Genomic DNA, 18336 nt, shown 5'->3' with positions numbered 1-18336 from the left:
CAGATGAACTGTCCTTTTCTCTGACCCAGCCATCTGCAGACTTGCTGTGTTAGATTCTCCATCCTCTGATGCCAGTTGTTACCCTGCTCTGCAGAACACAATTGAAAATGAGCAGAGTATGCTATGGGACATTCAGAAGAGCTTTTCTTTCAGTTTTGCAGTATCAGATCATTGTTACTTCTGTGTAAGCCAATTAGAGTAAACATGCTTTATTCTGCTATTTCATTCGTACACATTTATGGGTATTCTATCCCCAGTTCACCTACTAAATTTCTCTTCAAGGAAAATCAGGATGATAGCCATCTCTCTGCCAGGATGCAAAACAACGTCATATGATCTCATTTAGCCTGCTTGTTTTACAGCTGCAGAGGACTCTTGAGTTTTTTGGGACATGGAACATCAGGCTCCACAGCTGTCTGTTCAGAGGCAGAGGAGATTATAAAGAATCTGTTTTCCCGGGTTTCTCTTCCTAGAAATTGTCTTTAAAGCACAATGATAGAGAGAAGTGAATGAGATACCTCTTCTGCTTTATTCCAACTCCTATGGAGCTGGAATATTTGTCAGACAGACACATTGCAAATGACAAGGCAATTTGTAGCTAATGTGCAACCACACAGAAAACACAAGAGAAACTTGATGGGCCTTTAACCCCAGGTATGAGGACACCTAAAATAATCATAAGCCAAATGAGGACAAGAGGATGGCACAAGAGGTCTCACACTGTTGCCTTTGTGTAAACACTCTATCAGACTCTGATACTCAATAACATGGTTTGTTTGTGTAAGTAGAGGGATTGAAGGAAAACAAAGAAACACTAAGGTTCATAGAGTCCAACTGTGAACCCAGCCTCACCATGTCTACCACCCCAATACAGGGACTCATTGTGATTTACTAACCATGACAATTTTCAGTAAAATAACAGCAGCACTATGAATGTCATTGTCAACAATTCTTTTTCCTCCCCCCACTCTCAAGTTTGCTAGCTATGAAAAACCTTTTTTCTAAAAAGCAGCTTTTCCTTTCCTTTTCTTTTTCTCTTCCCTTTCCCTTCTTCAGGGAGACCCATTACTTGGAATTTTTTCTTTTGCTAGCACATTAAGGCCCTTGCCAAGTACAGAACAGTATAACTTACAAGTATATATGTCTATGAACTTAAATTAGTCTTTCCTTGCTTGAAATCAGGGAAGATAAAACATGCCCAAATATTAACTCTCATTTACTTCAGGTATGTAAAATTAGAAAACTGATCCTGTGTCATAAAAGCTATGTCAAGAATAAAAGGAAGTAACTAAAACAAATGCAAATATTTAAGGTACTATATTTGGACAAAAATAAATTAAGTGCCGTGATCTGCAAAATGTATGATCAGCCAGTTCCTCCTTAGATATTAAGGTATTAGATATATATTAGTATCTCTGATGTCCCTATTGTTCTTATTTAAGTAAACAGAATAGGTATAATCTCTCTGTAAACAGCAGATTTGCTCAAAAGTGAAATTTAGTATGAATTGCAGAATTAAATAAACTTTATTTAGATAAAATAAAAAGAAATGTATTAGGTGACATTTTCTTTTAAAATGTACCAATACTAATACCAAGAAAAAAAATCTGGCTATTAATACTTCCAGGATCACTGAAAAGGAATTTGTACTTCAGAATCTTTAAGTTTCTTATTGAATTATGATGTAATTTAAAACACCTTGTGGAGGAACCTGTCTGTAAAACCAAAAAACACTCTCTCTTGAAGTTAGTTGTTGAAGTGCACTGTTGAAGGTCTTTTGTTGGAGCTGATTTTGAGTTCTGAAGCTCACTGAGGCAAAAATTAAAACACCTTATGATTTTCTCTTGCTCACCACTCCACTCAGATCAGTTCAGAACTTTCACTCCAGGGCACAGAAATGTCATGCTTGGCTTTGCTGAGCACAGTGAATTGCCAACTACCACAGCCTGGAATCTGTGCTACTTCATAAAGAAAATTTTAATAATTTGCATTTACAACATTCAGAGAAACATCACAATTACACAGTAAAAGCTTAAGTATCTAGGAAGTTCCTGTAGGTCATGACAGCCTAAGTAAGTTTAATATTGAATGTTAAGTCAGTGATATAAACCATTCTAAATACAGTCCATTTACAATTTCAGACACGCTCAAAGCACTAGTGGGAATTTTGTTCTCAAAATTTGCCTAGTAGACAAGACCCAAGAGTCAGGAAGTGGCAAAGCTGTTGTTCTCAGCCCAGGAGGCAGCAAGAAAAAAGACAATTGCTGAGTCAGACAGAATTTCCCCTGAGGACTCTGGCTGCAGACCAGCCTCTGGAAGACCTGCCAGCTCACCTAAGGGTAAAAGCAAAGATTTTAAAAAGCCAATATAGCTCGTAAAGAGAGAAACTAAATTTTGGCATAGCTTTTTTAGGTATTTTAAGGTAGGTCTATGGCAAGGAAATATATGGAATCTTAGAACATCTGTATGCACAGTTTGTATAGTCTTTCCAGCCTCAGCCACTGGTGACATAGCCAAGAGCTCCGAGTGCTGCTCGGCTGAATGCTGCTGTACCTGCTACTGTTACCATGGGAATGGACACTGGCAAAAGTAGGATTAGAGCTTTAAAGTAATTACCAATATAATTAGCACTTTCACCTTTTCGGAGATTGCATCCCCAACAGCTCCCAAATACTGAAATAATCCAATTCAGGCTCATCAATATAACAATTAGTGTCTAAACAGGCATCAGTTAACATGATCAATGTGGGAACGATGCACAAAAGGAAGGCATTCTTGGAGCCTGGAAGCAGTGGGTTCCTGTGGCCTTCTTTGCTTATTACTAATAAGGAACTCTGCTTCTTTGCTATGAGTCACTGTTCCAGTTTCATCCTTAATTAATTCAGTGTCAAAAGAAAGGGTACTAAAGTGAAGAGAAGCTCCCAGAGATGGCTCAATGAAATTTGCAGAAGAGGGGGAGGGACAGAAATCATGATAGAAACAAAATTTGAGATCATAGGAAGAAAACTGGTGGAGAAATCTAAGTACAGTGTTTCTTATTACACTGCAACTGCCTGAATGAAATACCTACACAAAATAAAGCTCGTCAGAGCAGTGCTACCAAGTCCCTATGTATGACTCTTTTATCCAGACAGTGAGTGCATCAGTTAGTACACTGTGATCTGCAATGATTTCTACAAAATGGCAAAAGCCTTCAAAGGTGTCTCAGTGTTTCCAGAAACATTTTTAACTATGGAGGGTCAGAAGGGAATTTTGGAATTTGGTACAATTTTAGGCTTCTTCACTTCTTCCACAATAGCCTGCTTGTATTCAGGTTGAATACAGAACTCACCTTCAGTGACCAGTGAAGTGACTCCTTGCATAATTATCACTGCTTCTAAAAACATTAACATTTGGCTGGGTACAGCCTGAAAAGTTTTGGCTGTGGTTATTTAGCAGAAAAAGACACACTTTCAGAAGGAACTGATGAACACCCTGAAGAAAGCTAGGGAAAGATAGTAAGAACAATTTTGTAGATTTACTGACTTACTAGTGGATATTGAAAACCTCTAAACACATATTTGTTATTAAAAAAAAAAAAAAAGAAAAAAGTACTAATTACCTCTGTTCATCCCATACTGTTCTTCCAGGCTGCCTTTGGGTAGGGCTGGGCAGCAGAGCCAAGCTCCAGGCAGAACCTGTGAAATGAAGCTGCGTCCCTGGGGATGTCTTTTGTGCAAGTCCTACTTGTTAGTGCGTTCATATCCCCCAGTCTGTTCCCTCTGAGTGTCTTGTTACTCAGGCATTATCACACAGTCTGGTCACTACACAGCAGAGCAAATAAAGTGTCTTTGTCCCTCCTATCCCCCATCAGTGATGTAAGGTAGCACAGTGAACTTTCACTTTGTTGGCTAAATATAGGGGAGTACAGGGTGGGGGGCGGAATGCGTTGCTTTAAGCTGTGTGTTGTACAGCTGTTTCTCAGGTATCTGGATTTTCAGGACCTTTTAACATGTCAAGTAATTTTCTTCTACTTATTCAGGGCAGGAGTTTTTTTGTAAGGACACTGAGATCCAAAGTTGCTGTTATTCTTCAACAAAATGCCACTGAGACAAAAGATTCTACCATCTAGATGGATTTGTCATAGTCCATCTCCCTGCCTACTGCTGTTAAATGTTTTCAAATGAGTGTGAAGTTAGGCCAAGTTCTTCCACTAAGGGCAAAACATTGCTGTGGGTGGAACCCTTCTCTGCTTTCCCCATGACTACATAGACCTAACTGGCTGGACGGCTTCCTTACAATAGAGCACCCTTGAGACATTTGTGCATGTGAAAGACACACATTTTATCATGGCTCATTTCAGAGAAGACTGAGGCTTTTTCCCAGAAATTGAGGTAGGTAGAGGTAAGAGTGGTGAAGATCACCTATGTGGAGGGAACTGTCATGCCATGTGACTGTGTGTCAGGAGGTGCTGTGGCTTCTAGGCACTGAGTTTTGCTCCAACACACAGTTTGGAGATTTTCCAAAATCATGCTGTCTGCTCCAGACGCTCCAAGATGCTTCCAAAATTCCTAGGCTCCCCAGCTGCTATCCAGAGCCCTCCCAAATAGCTCTCATTCCCCAGAAAAACAAAGCAGCCAAAGCCCTCAGTAACAGCTTTACTTTCTTCACAGTCTACTGCCAGATTTCTTCACTAACTAGCTTTAAAAAGTTAAATAGATAGAGAAAACCCACTGATACCTGCATTAGTCAAGTAACTGTCTTTAGCTGTAAGAGGGTCACAGCTGATACAACCACAGTGCATTTTGTCGGCCAGCACAGTTACACCACACTGAGTTTCAAGGCAAATATGCAAAGTGAGGAGGTGCTATAATTAAGGTACATAAGGTTAGGAGGTGCATAATTATGTTCAACCATAATTACACCATTGGTGACTGTGCTTTATGATACAGTCTTCAATTACATGACCACCTCCTTTCTTTTCCCTATTGGATCTGTGCCTGTATCAGGACTGTCAACATGGCACAGTGCTGCAGGACTGCCCAAACTGCTATTAAACATTCCATTTAACACACTGGGAAGTGCAGTAATATTTGCATTGCATTCTGTTCAGGACACACTACCTTCTTTTGTGATAGAGATGTCTGAGGCATAGGAAGTCTGAGCTCAAAGATTAAAATGTTCTCATGCAGATTTGAAAAAAAATCCAGATTTGCATGTCTGTTGCATATTATTAAAGCCTGTATTTATACATAACTTCTGATATGCAGCATTTTTATGAGCTGTTTTCTTAACTATAGGATAAGAAGCTACTTAACAGGACTGCATTTTTTCACACAAAAGGCCTTATCCAGCCTCAGTTTCTGCAGTAAAATTATTACTGACTAAAATGGGAGTGGGGTCATGCCTCTGGCACCTGCCTCACTCCAAACAAAGCATTCAGCCAAACCAACAGGAAAAACTGCAAGGGTAATTTCTCAAATCACAGCACCAATACACACACATAGTGTGACAGACTGGAAGGGCATTACTATTGCTTACACTGAAAGAGTGAGCTGGCTCTTCAGATATATCTGGAACATCTTTGTGCGTTCACTCTGAAAAGCAGAGCACAGCACTCATCTTTTACAGGCACTCACATGTCAGTATCATGAAGAAATATTTATACCGTGAACAGCTAACAGCAATCTTTCATAATTGCTTATTAGCATTTCTATATTTCTGAAGCATGGTAGAATCATAGTTTCAGTGATACTTTGTAATGCAATGGCAAAACAGAAGTATAGCTATTCATAATTTTAGCATCTCTGTCTGAAATAAATTATCTATACAGCAACTATATTGGTGGTACTAAAACACAGTCCCAAGTGACAGGCTAACCAAAATCTGATTTTTGAAAAGACACTACTAAACCATAGGTCTCCTTATAACATAAAACTCTAGAATAAAAGTGTTCTTGAAATTTAATGATTACATGCATCAAGTAAAGCATACAAAGACTTATTTTGCTTTAATTAACAGTGTAACTATCTATCCTATGAAATAGGAAGAACTGCAGAAGGAATTAAAAATATGCATCTATCAAATAAATATGTAAAAGAGGAACAAACTTACTAAGGGAGTCCAAAAAAGAAAAAAACCCCCATATTTCAGAATTATTTTCTTTCTATTTGCTGTGATCAACCTGGAAAACCATTCTACAAAACAACTCAAGTGAGGCTACTTGCTTTCCTCCAGCTGAGCACTTGGCATGGCATTCTTGGCACCACAAATTCCATCAATTAATCTCAGTAAGATTTTTGGCAGCAGGAACAGAACTATTTCTACCTTTCTTTTATCACACTGGACAACCCAGAGCTGTTATAGCTCAGTGTCCCTGGAAAAACTGGAGAAGGTTTTTTGATGTATTACATTACACTAGGATAAATAAGATTAAAGATCTTATTATATTATCTGGAAACAAAACAAGTGTTTCAATCAAGTTGTATTCCCTTCCCCCATCATCGCACAGCAATAAATATTTTAAATTTCAATCTGTTCGTTACATCCTGTTTATAAACACACAGTTCTCTTACCAATATCTCATTTACTCTAGTTTATTCTCTTGGTGATATTTTTTCATGTTTCCCCTTTCAAAAGTTAAAATATCATGATGCCAGATTTCATTATCAAGGAAGAATTAATGCTGAAGTTGAAGATTACAGTCACCTTATTTACACCTACAATTACTACCCACACAAGTGTCATCTTGCTTTTAGTTTCAACACATCTTCCAATGAAGCATATACACGCTGTCATTTGGCAAGTTACTCTCCTGCCCTTTGCTCCTTTCTTAGTCAGTGACATCTGCATTTGCATGTCAGCCTGACATCCTTTTATCCACATCTCCAAGTGTTAGGCACAGAGAAGCAGCCACATGGATATCTAGCCCATTCCACTTGCATCAGCAGCCTTGTCAGTAGTTCTCACCAGTAAGTGACAATTCTGGCTTTGATGCCAATCTTTGAATACACCATTGTTTAAATAACCACCTTGCTTTTCTCTTACAACTCTTCCCACAGTATGAGATTTCAGGTCTAAATGAGAACACGGAGTGGGTACAACACATATTGATTAAAAAATAGGATGGCTGAAATAAATCTATCCCTTATATGTGGATATTTTCTCTTTTTAAAGTTATACAAGAAGTTACTGTAGGAGACATTTAAATATTTGGTGAATGTCAGAGTTCACTTATTCTGTTAATGCAAGCTGACCAGACACTTAACAAAGCTCCACTGGCCTTTAACAGACCTGTATCAGTGGATCCCTGCTAAAAATTTATTTCCATCTAAAAGCCATCTGAAAACACATCTTATGCATGATAGAGTAACACAGAACTCTAAATCTGACAATTCTGTAAGAAAATACGTTACTTTTATGTAAAGGAATATGTTTGTAAGAATCTCAATAAAAAAAAATTCAACATTAATATTTCAGTCAAGTCTTAAGGAGAGATTGCAATCTAAATTACATAGACATCTGATGAAATAAATGTTGAAGAAAAAAAAAATCATGCTATTGAAGTCCAAAGCTCTAATTAAAAATATTAAAACATTTTAACACACATCAAGTTTTGATAAATGATTCCAAGAAACTCTTATCTACTTTTATGAACTCTCATACTTAAAAGTTACTTTCTACATACAAACTATAGTTTGGGCTTGTAGACCTGTCTGCAATTTAGGTTGTCCAAAAATTCCTATTATAATAACATGTTGCAATTTCTTTTAAATTTGCCAAACTCTAACAGTTTCAGCTGAAGCTCTCCATGCTGTATATATTCCCCAAGCTGATTTTGGTGTGGAAAATTTCAGCTGAATTATTTTGGTTGGCTCTGAAAACAAAGCAAAGTATTATAAATATTATTTAAATTAATAAAGAATTCTGATATGCATGCATTAGAGTAAGACTGAAACACAGAAGAGAAAATTTTTTTTTTGAAATGTCCTTTTAGCTGTTCTCATGAAGATTTATTTACCCTGATCATGGAGCTCTAAGAACATGTAGTTTGATGAAAAACTTGCTGCAGCTATATAGCTGAAAATCTCTGAAATCCCCCTGAAATGCTTGAACCTCCCACAGCTTAGGGTAGGCTCAATTGCAAAAAAGCATTTTATCCTAAGCAAGAGTTCCCTTCAGGCCACAACCACAGACCTGAAGTTGGGCAGCCTATAATAACAGTGGCTAACCTGCTCAGGCTACAGTAAAATAAACCAGAACTGTGGAAGTGCAGCTTGTCCCTCTTGTGCCTGCAGTGGTGAATTTCCTGGCAGCAATAACGAGGGAGCTCTCTGTAATTACTGCAGAGGGAACAATCTGCAAGGGAACCAACAGAATTATTCTTCTAGATCTTAAACCTAAACCACAAACTATAGATTGTGAGATACAGCAAGCTGATGCACATAAATCTATGCTGCAGAAAAGATTAGCTAGATACTATCCCATTATTTCCTTTAGTGGAAATAAAGTCCCAGTGGACTGTGCATGTATAATTAAAACCAAAATGTACTTTGCACTCTTTGTTTCCTAGTGTAGGTTAATAATTGAGTCCTTTTGAAATATATTTAAAACAGATAATATTTCTCTCAGTGTCAGGGACTTCTTTCCTTTTTCCCCCAAGACTAGAGAGACAATCTAGTCCCTCACTGGCAACTACAACAGCACCAGCACCTAAGATCAGTGAAACTAATGGCATTACTGACTGAAATGCTCAGCACAGAGGGCCACAACTGTCTTCACCCAAACTCATCAACTCCTTTGTTATAAGAGAATTCAGTGCCAAAAGCAATGAATTAGAAAAGAATTATAATTTGTTTTCATTGTATCTTTAATCATCAGAGCATTTGCTCAAGCAGAGATGGACTTGAACACGTTGGTGTGTGTGTTGAGAAAGCATGCAAAATAATTATTTTCACAGTAATTCCTTTTGTGCATTTTGTCATTGAAATTACATGGGTCAGCAAAAACCCCCTTGAATATTGTGGCTTTTTGCCATATGAAAATTGCTCTGGTATTTTATATGCCTCTTTGTATGACAGATATGAGATAGAGACCCTTAATTTTACACTTTTGTACATATAAAAAAATGTATTCATATTAGTGGTTTTTGGTGAAGAGTTATAGCTATAAAGTTCTTCCAGTGAAGAGAAATTTTATCATCATCTTACTGATATCTCCCTATTCATATTCAAATCTTTTGTAATAATTTCAAGAATCTTCTGTTTCTCTGGCTGAACATTATTCCTTTTTTCCCCCCAAAATGAAATTATTTATGACACATAAATATTGGTTTCTAAACCAAGGGGAGATTATATAATCTGCAGTAACTACAGCACAGGGAAATAGGAATCCATGTTTACATTTTCAAACATCTAAGACTGCTTAATAGTTGCCAAAATACTCACCTTCTCTAGGTCTGACTTTTTTATATGTAGAGGGAGATATTCTTATCCTTGTTAATCTGAAATTTTATATCTGTTATTCTGTAAAACGCTTTAAACAAAAAATGATCAGTGAGAGGAGGACAAAAATTTTTAGCTGTTAGGCAGGTTACCATAGTACCATAGAGTTTTCAGCTCGTTCAACAATGGCTCTCATTGAGCTCAATAGTTCCTGAAAAACTAACTTAAAAACTAAAGAATTAAAAATAACTAACCTTGAGCTCTGTATTTTAATATGTAAAGTTATAGCTATAAAATGCTGTTAATAAACACAGATTACACATACAGGAGTTATACTTCGTGCTTGGGGAAAAATCAAGTGGTTGTTTGGATTCACTCCTTCCTTTTCTGTCAGCGGAATAAAAGAAGCACTTACAAACATAAAACATTTCGAGGTGAAAGTAGCTGCAAGAAAGCACAGAGGGTTCACATAGTTGAAATTGCACAAGGCATAACCAGGACACAAGAGAAGAGGGGAGGGACTTGTAACCTTCATGCTGAGCCCATATTTGCAATATAGGGTGGCTAAGTTTCTCTAATGACAATCTGATTAAAAGTGAGCACAGAAATGTTATGATGCATTGAAGATATATCCAAAAGTAGGTATTATTCCAAGATGTGCTGCTGCTTATACAGAGTTATTGGTTTTTAAGTGACCTAAAGAAAGTTTTCAAACACTTGTTTGAACTTGTTTGAAATTTTCAAACACCTGTTTCAGAAATCACTAGCCTGAACTCATGTTATCACCCAATTATTGAATAAAGTGTGTAACAGCCAAATCTAATTAAATATCAAAAAGAAAATTATATTCTCTTGTACTTTCTTTAAAACTAAGGTCATTCTTCTTCATTAAGTATGTGAAAGAAAATTAAGTATCTTATTTTCTAAGATAACATTTTGTTTTTTAATTTTATGACATACAGCAATATTTCATAAATAATTTTTTGTTTTATAAAACAAATGGAATTACTTCCTTAGCCAAAATCTCTCCTCTGAGGACAGCTAGCACATATCAGAAGACAAAAAGCCAATATAAAATGCCTCAAAATTAGGTAACATCATACAAGTTAGCTGCTAAGCTATGAGATAAAATTCTTAGTGAGATTCAGCAGTGGGAATGATAGAGAGATTTAATCTTTTGCATCTGCAGTTTTGCTTCTGAAATTTCCAATGCTGCTGATGCCTGAATTAATCTTTTATTTTTATGTTGAATTCTATGTTCCTAATATAGTGCTTCTGAACAAACTAAAAGTTCTTTTTAATGAAGTCAGCAGTATTTTTATACTTCCGATGCCACTTTCTATCTTAATTAAAGTTTCACAGGGAAATTATATCAGCAACTGAAACAACTTTCTTATCCTGAGTAAGTAATCTAGAGAAGCATAATTTTTGTTACAGTTGTAACAACTGTAGTAGCAACACTAGTATAGCAACAGTAATATAAATTTTTCAATAATAATTTTATTATTGCAGGAATTTTGTTGATAACTAAACACATCCTACTCTAACATACATATTGGGGATTTATTTGGAAAAGCATTCTACACTGGTCTAAGGAATCACACCTGTGCAACTTCCTAAGCAATGTGCTGAGTTTGAGAACTGAGCTCAAATTAATGAAATACATGTATCAGGCAAGCAGAATTTATACTCTCTGAGGTTTCTCCAGCCCAGAAAGCAGTCAAAGCAGCTTAATTTGTCTCTTTTCTTCTTTTTGTTTTGAGACAGTTGCAGTCTCTGCTTCAGGTTTGGAATGTCAAAAGCAAAAAAACCTGAAAACACAAATCTACCCTGTCACCTACTCCAAATCAAGAAGAAATGGCACCCCTTCTGCTACAGAAACAATCCATGTCTCGGATCCTTGTCAGTTATTTCAAGATATTTAAGAATCATAGAATACCAGACTGGAAGGGGGACACCGAGGATCACCTGGTCCAACATTTTTTTGCAAAAACGTGATCTAGACAAGATGACTCAGCACTGTGGCCAACTAGATCTTAAAAGCATCCAAAGTTGCAGAATCCACACTTCCCTGAGGAGATATTCCATCTGCCAATTGTTATAATTGACAAAAATTTTCCTGTTTTGTCCAATTGGAATGTCTCCAGGAGTAACTTCTACCCATTCCCCCTCCTCCTTCCCATGTGATTCCTTGTAAACCTCCATCTTCTCTGTAGCCACTGTTTAAACACTGGAATATAGGATCCCTCAAGACCCTCAGGGCTGAACAAACCCAGTTCCCTCAGCCATTCCTCACGTGCCAGGCTCCCCAGCCCTGTGATTGCCTTTGTGTGGCCTCTCCAACCTGTCCACATCCACCAAGAGCCAAAACTGGACACAGAATTGCAGCTGTGGCCTGACAAGCACTGTGTGGGGTGGGATTAGGACTTCATCTCTGCTGGTGAGGCCCTTGTTGGAGCCACGCAGGATCTGCTCCCTTTCTGTGCTGCAGGAACACACCGGGCACTCAGATGGAGCTGAGTCCACCAGGAGCGCCAGGCTCCTTCCCACAGAGCTGCTCCCAAGCTGGGGAGATCCCCAGCTGTGCTGCACTCCTGGACTAAGGTTTTGCTTTTCCAGGTGCAAAACCTTACACTTGTCCTCACTGAATTTCACAATGTTCTCATCAGCCCACTGTTCCAGCTAATCCAGGTCTTTCTGCAGATCCCTTCACAAGCATCTGCTTCCTCAACCAGTATATTATTACTGGAAAACTGCACCAGTGCACCACCACTACACTTGATCCCATCTTCTCAATTACTCTGAAAAATAAACAGTGCTGGGCCCAGTATCAATCCCTGGGAACACCCCTTGTGCCAGGCTGTCAGTTTGGAGAGAAGTGATTGACCACTGCCCTGGGTCAGCCAGGTCCCCACCCACCCTAGGGACCCCTTGTCTAGGCCATAACACAACAGCTTCTGCAGAAGGAGGCTGTGGGAAGCACTACTGAGAGCCTTGGAGAAATCCAGGCAAGCAGTGTCCACCACTCACCCAACAGCAATTAAAGTTACTGTGTCATAGAAGGCAACCGGGTTTTTTAAGCACAATTTGCCTTTGGGGAATCCGTGCTGGCTCCCCCAGTCATGTTCTTCACCTGACATGTGATAGACCCTAGGAGGATTCATTCCTTAACCTTCCTAGGGGCTGAAGTAAAATGGATGTCTCCATATTTTCCTGGATCCTCCTTTAAGTTCTTCTTGTAGGTGGGGATGACATGAGCCTTCTTCCAGTCTCCTGCAACATTCCTTGACCTACACGACTTCCCAGAGATTATGGAAGGTGGCCTCACAATGACATGATCCAGCTGCCTTGACCCCTTGGGGGGATATCATCACAGCCCCTCGAGTCATAAGGGTCAAGCTCCAGCAATAGCTCACACAGCAGCTCTGCCTTCACTGACAGCAGATCTGTGTTTGCATCAGCCTGGGCTTTTGTTCCCGACACCTGGGGCCCAGCAGTGCTGGTAGGCACAGAAGCAAAGAAACTGTTGAGAACCTCCACCTTTTCTGAGCTGTTAGTGACTGACTGACTTTCTGTTTAATAGCAGACCAGTATTTTTTTCTGTTTCTGCTTGCTGTTTGTTTTTTCTGTTTCTTCCTTGCTTACCTGAGGAAGGCTTGCTTCTGCCATTTAAACCAAATCACTGCACACCCTGACAATGCCCTTGTAGTTCTCAGTGGGTATTTACCCATGAAGAAGATAATATATGATTAGCAAACATAACTTCTACCATTCCAGCCAGGGCACTTGTTACAATTTGAGAATTTACAATGCACAGGCTTTAAACATGCTTTTAAAAGAACTCAGGTAGGATCTTCCACTTGAAACTGACTTTTCTGCCTTGAAATCTATAATGGTTTCATAGAATATCTCCTTCTGTCCAGGAGAAAGTCCTTGAGAGACAGTTATGTGATTGAACTAACTGTGTTTTTCCCTGTAATGAAAACCTCTTTTCCTGCAAACCTAGATAAGCCTTGAAATGCATTAGCCAGTTCTCTGTATTTTCTCAGAGATCACCATTAGTTTTCTGTAAAAACTTAAGGTGGGGTTTGGTTGTTTTCTTTCTTTACACATCATACCTCTCATAAGGGGTCCTGAATTTCCTTTTCACACATCTTTGGGGGAACAACCACTTTTCTAACATATAATTTTTTTACCACATCAAGCTTACCCTTGTACACTAAATTTATGTTACCTAAGTATCACACCCCCCACCTTAAATTTTCTCCGAAAAGACCTGATTAACTGCATTCCAACCCAGATATCATGTTATCTTTCTATTCAGACAAAACTGAATCTATCTATTTCTACCTTCTCTTATCTTCAAGGCATACAGGTTTCTGGGTACAGCTCTACTGAGAACTCACCACACTGGATCCCTGATGGCATGAGAGAAGGGCTAACTTGTGATGTAAGCAATTTGTAAAAGAAGTCAAGCAAAACCAATGTAATTCCTAAGGAATAAGAGAGAAAGGAAAGCCAGCCATGTCAAACTTAATCCACGCTTTTACCAACGACTAAAGTGGTCAAGTTCTAAAAAGCCATTCTGGGCCAAAAGGTCCGTCTTCAGGTTAAGGGGTACTGCTGCATGTCTCCAGCAGAGCAAGGTGCATAGAGAAAATAAAAGGAAAAAAGATGCTGATTTGCCAGTAAGTGTGATTATCTTCAGAGGTGGTTTTTTCCTGTGCCAATTCACACCTCTTGAATCTTTCCCTTGTGCATTAAGTTCTATTAGAAATGGTGAACAGGCCTATGGTTGGGCTTATGCAAGGTTTATCATCCTTGTTGTAGAAATAGATAAGACATAAACATACTTTGGCAAAAACACATTCATAATGTGAACATGTATACAGACAGCTTACCTATAACATCCCTCAACTTCTGATGTTTTTTCTTATCTGTAGAGAATGTGAACATTTTTGTATAAAAATAAAATTTAAATATAAGAGAAAAATGCTATTAATGCTATTACATTTAATTGCACTATATTAATTAATATTTTACAGATAGCTGATTTAAGCCCTGTTGTCTCTATGGGTCATAATACTGGATTTTCAATAGGATGAAAGTCTTACTTCTTGACTAAGCTTAAAATACAAACCCACACTTTAAAAAATTTACCAAGGAATACAAATGTATTCCCCTCAGTGCTTGCTCTTAAAACACAGTATGTGCTTTGAGACATTTCTCATTAATGCTTTAGGCCAAATCTCTTTCATGTTTATATAATAAAGTAGTTGCAAAAACCTTTTGTGACTAACAATACTTGTAACATGTTATACATTATGTGGCTGTAAAATCTGACTAAATTTCTGATCTTTTGTCAGATTTTGGTAGTAATTTATCTTGAATATTGGACCATGAGTGGTTTTTAAGAAATAAAGACTTTAATAAAGGGAGAAACAGAAATTTCTCCATTCTTTGTATTTCTTTGTATTTGTAAGTGCTTCTCCCAAACTTAAAGTATACATCTCAGATAATGTGTTGACTAAATTCCCAAGGACAGCGGCACTTCAGTGGAGTGGTAAGAGAGAGGATATGTTTTGGGCCTGACAGTGAGAGCAATCAGAAGATATCAGCTCTGCAAAAAAGAAGTCATCTTAAGAAGTCAGCCTAACTGAAATCTGGAAGTTCAAGGGGGACAACACAATGAAGAAAAGCTAACTTTGGCTACTCAAAAATTCTACTTGTAACAACAACTTTGGAGTACAACTCAGTTTCTGCCTTCTACAGAGAAAAATATGGCCTTCTTCAACATGAAATCAAAGGATGAGTTTATCTTCTGTCATGTAGAAAAGCATCTGTCTGCTAATTTTTCTTGTAAAAGTCTGGATAGCCCACAATCATGCAGCTAAAGAAAGCTATTTCAGGTTAAAATGTTTGCTTAATTTAAAAGTACTTTTTCCACTTTTTCCAAACCATTACTTTCCACTAGTGGTTTGGAAGGCAGTTAAGTCTTTGACATTGAATTACCTTGGGCAGTTTTACACTTCTGCCCTGCAAAAGCATGCAACAATTATTTTTGCTAAGATATGGCCTATGCAATTGTAACATTTTAAAAGGAAAAATGAAATCAATCTATATTACAAGCCATTCTGCTTCACCCAGTTATAGTGAATCTAAATCATTGTGTTTGGTGAACGTGTACCTCCTAGAAGAGGTTTCACTTGTCTTGATTTGACGACATTAAGAACGGACTAACTATCGGGACAAACTACTCACAAAATTGGGACTTGTCTTCACTGTTAAAAACATGATTGTTTTCTCTTTGAAATGACTGGCCTCAGCTTCCGGTTGACATTCTCCTACTAAGGACTCTTTAGTATGTTACGATGATACCTAGATACTAAAAGTCACCTTTTGCTCCTTCTCCAGCCTTATTACTAGATCAAGCAGCAGGCTGCTTTGAAACAGTATCCTATCTCCAGCAGCAGCTAAAAGCAGATGCCTAAAAGAAATGTGAATAGGGCTGCAATACATGTTAAAATCTTGGATATTTTTCTTGTTTCCACCCCCTAATTTGCAAGGTCTTTCCTAAGATGAAAAAGGTTTTATTTTTTTAAAGACCCTCCACTGGCTTTCTCTTCTAAGACTGGATTGTGTTGACTTTTATTTTGAACTCATTTTGAACCTCTACAACATCCTTGGCAAGGAGTTCCACAGCTTAACTTTATTCTACATCTAGAACCATCTGTGTTTATTTGGAATAACAAGGCATACTAGCCCCAGTTAAAAAGCAGGCCACCAAAATTTTGCATAAATGCTGTGTCCATTTTACTGCTATGGTATACAGAAGTAACTTGCTTCTACACAATATTTTCATGCTCATCCATCATGAGGTTGTCTAACCGTTTCTTGCTAAAGTCTCCTAACAATTCTGATTGAACTGGCTACTAGATACTTTCAGAAGTAAAGAATTTACGGAATACAGTTCCCCAAGCTTTAGTTTTAATCTACATTTCAGTTGCTACAGGCATGCTACACCTTCCTTTGCCCATGGTACATAAGAATGCCAGAAGTTTTCAAATAATCTAAACAAGTCATCGTGACTGCTTTTTTTGGTCAATTCCTTACAAATTCTATCACCAGTGATTTTATATTATTGTTTTATATTTTTATGACCCTGTGTGACGCCTGAAGCACTTAGACCACTGTACTCTGTTCAGTGGTAATTCTATGCCAACAAGTACTCCCAACAGTTAGCTGCTCCTAATCCATTTTATAAATCATATAGTGTTATTTTAAATGAAAATATGAAGAACTAAATCAAATACATAAATCTCTACTATCGCCCTCAACAGGCTTGTAATGGTCATGAATGATTACATCAGGCTTGTCTGAAAAATCTTGTTTTCCATAAAATCATTTGCACTCTATAAGTTATATCCACTGTTAGCTCTTCAATGACAGGACAATATTTATGCTTCCTGCTGTTTCACTGAAGTTGGATTTCAAGCTATGTGACCAAAGTCACCAATTTGGTTTTTAAGACTAGAACTCCTTAGCAGTGTTTTAGGACAATGATATATGCCGAATTATCCCAAAATTCACAGCACTGGGAAAAATGTCCTCACCATTAATTCTTATTTGTTTGTAGGGGACAAATTATCCAACTCTACTCATGCCACAATGATTATTCTTAGTAGGTATTGCTTAATATGCTCTTCACTTAATAGACTGGAAAGTACCCTATTGTTCTCACATGACATGATTACATCACTCACTTCTTTGTAAATGCAGAAGAGGAACTGAATTTAAAACTGTCTTGGTTATCATTTGCCATATTAGCATTTCCATCCATTGAAGGGTCTGTAACACAACTGGTATTTATTTATTCTTAACACATTGAGTTATATATATTATTTGCTAAAATGCTTTCATCCATTTTTCTTTGCCTTGACAGTCTTAGCTGTCTTTATAATTTTTAACACTTGACAATTCCTCATTTTATAACTATTTCCTACTTCTGACCACTCACTTCTGTTTTGTTTATTTTTAAATGCTCTTTTTACTGGTGAGCAGATTGGTTCTTAGAATTTTTCACAAAGATTTTTAAGCTGTGAAATTGAGGGATTTTGGCCAATTGAATCTCAAAGACATACAACTTTTCATTCACTTTTTTTTCCCCAATAATTTTACTCCTTGGTTCTCTTAACTCTGAGATTTTGAAACTTTTCAATTCACCAGAAGAATAAAGCAAGCAAGTATTGGTTGAGTCCATTCTCTGTTAATCAATACCGAACAAAATTAGGTCATGATTCTTGGTTTCTAGGCAACCACTTACTTCCAATTCATTTACTTAATTTGTCTCTATCTATTCTAATGAGGTCTAAAATAGATCGACTGCTGTTTGGGACTGCATCTTTAGTATCATATAAACTTTTTACACAGGCCAATGATGATTAGCTATACAGGATTTCTGGCACATGCCCCACAAACTGAACTTTCCCAAAAACTTCTTTCCTTCCACCATGAGAATCTAATATTTAAAATATATTAATGAAGAAAATAGTGGTGAAAAAAGAAATTAATCTCCAGATGTCAGGAAGAAGTCAAGTTCTCAAGTAACAAGCCAGTGCATAGTCTCATGTTCGTTGGCTTGCAAGTAAGAACAGAAATTTATTCCTAGAAAAGCATGTCTTGTTTCTAATTCATAAGACAATGAAAAACATTTAAACAGCCTTTTACAAATCACTATATACAACAAGTTAGTCTTCTTCTTGTTATATGCCTCTTACATCCACTTCAACACTTCTACGACTATTGTCAAAACATCATTCCCCAATCTCATCCTTCCACCTAACTGCTTTCCTTCCTTTTTCACTGACTTGGGTACTACATAACCAGCTGATGTTTAGCCTCTCTAAACCCTATC

At 37.5% G+C, this 18336-nt stretch overlaps 1 protein-coding gene across 4 annotated transcripts in view; it reads left to right on the top strand.

Moving 5' to 3' along the window:
- LOC106629733 (uncharacterized) overlaps positions 1–17787 on the top strand; it is a 38445-nt gene extending 20658 nt beyond the window's left edge. For 3 of the 4 annotated variants that reach the window (XM_074532982.1, XM_074532974.1, XM_074532967.1), the window contains one exon: positions 13790–17787. The gene's annotated coding sequence lies outside the window, so the exon portion shown is untranslated. Of the gene's footprint in view, positions 1–11189; positions 11402–13789 lie in introns of those variants that run through there. The other variant, XM_074532981.1, reaches the window with a different exon arrangement.
- The last annotated feature ends 549 nt before the right edge of the window (positions 17788–18336 follow it).

This window comes from Zonotrichia albicollis, chromosome Z, assembly GCF_047830755.1.
Source record: "Zonotrichia albicollis isolate bZonAlb1 chromosome Z, bZonAlb1.hap1, whole genome shotgun sequence".
Taxonomy (NCBI): domain Eukaryota; kingdom Metazoa; phylum Chordata; class Aves; order Passeriformes; family Passerellidae; genus Zonotrichia; species Zonotrichia albicollis.
This window is presented reverse-complemented; position numbering and strand designations above follow the sequence as displayed.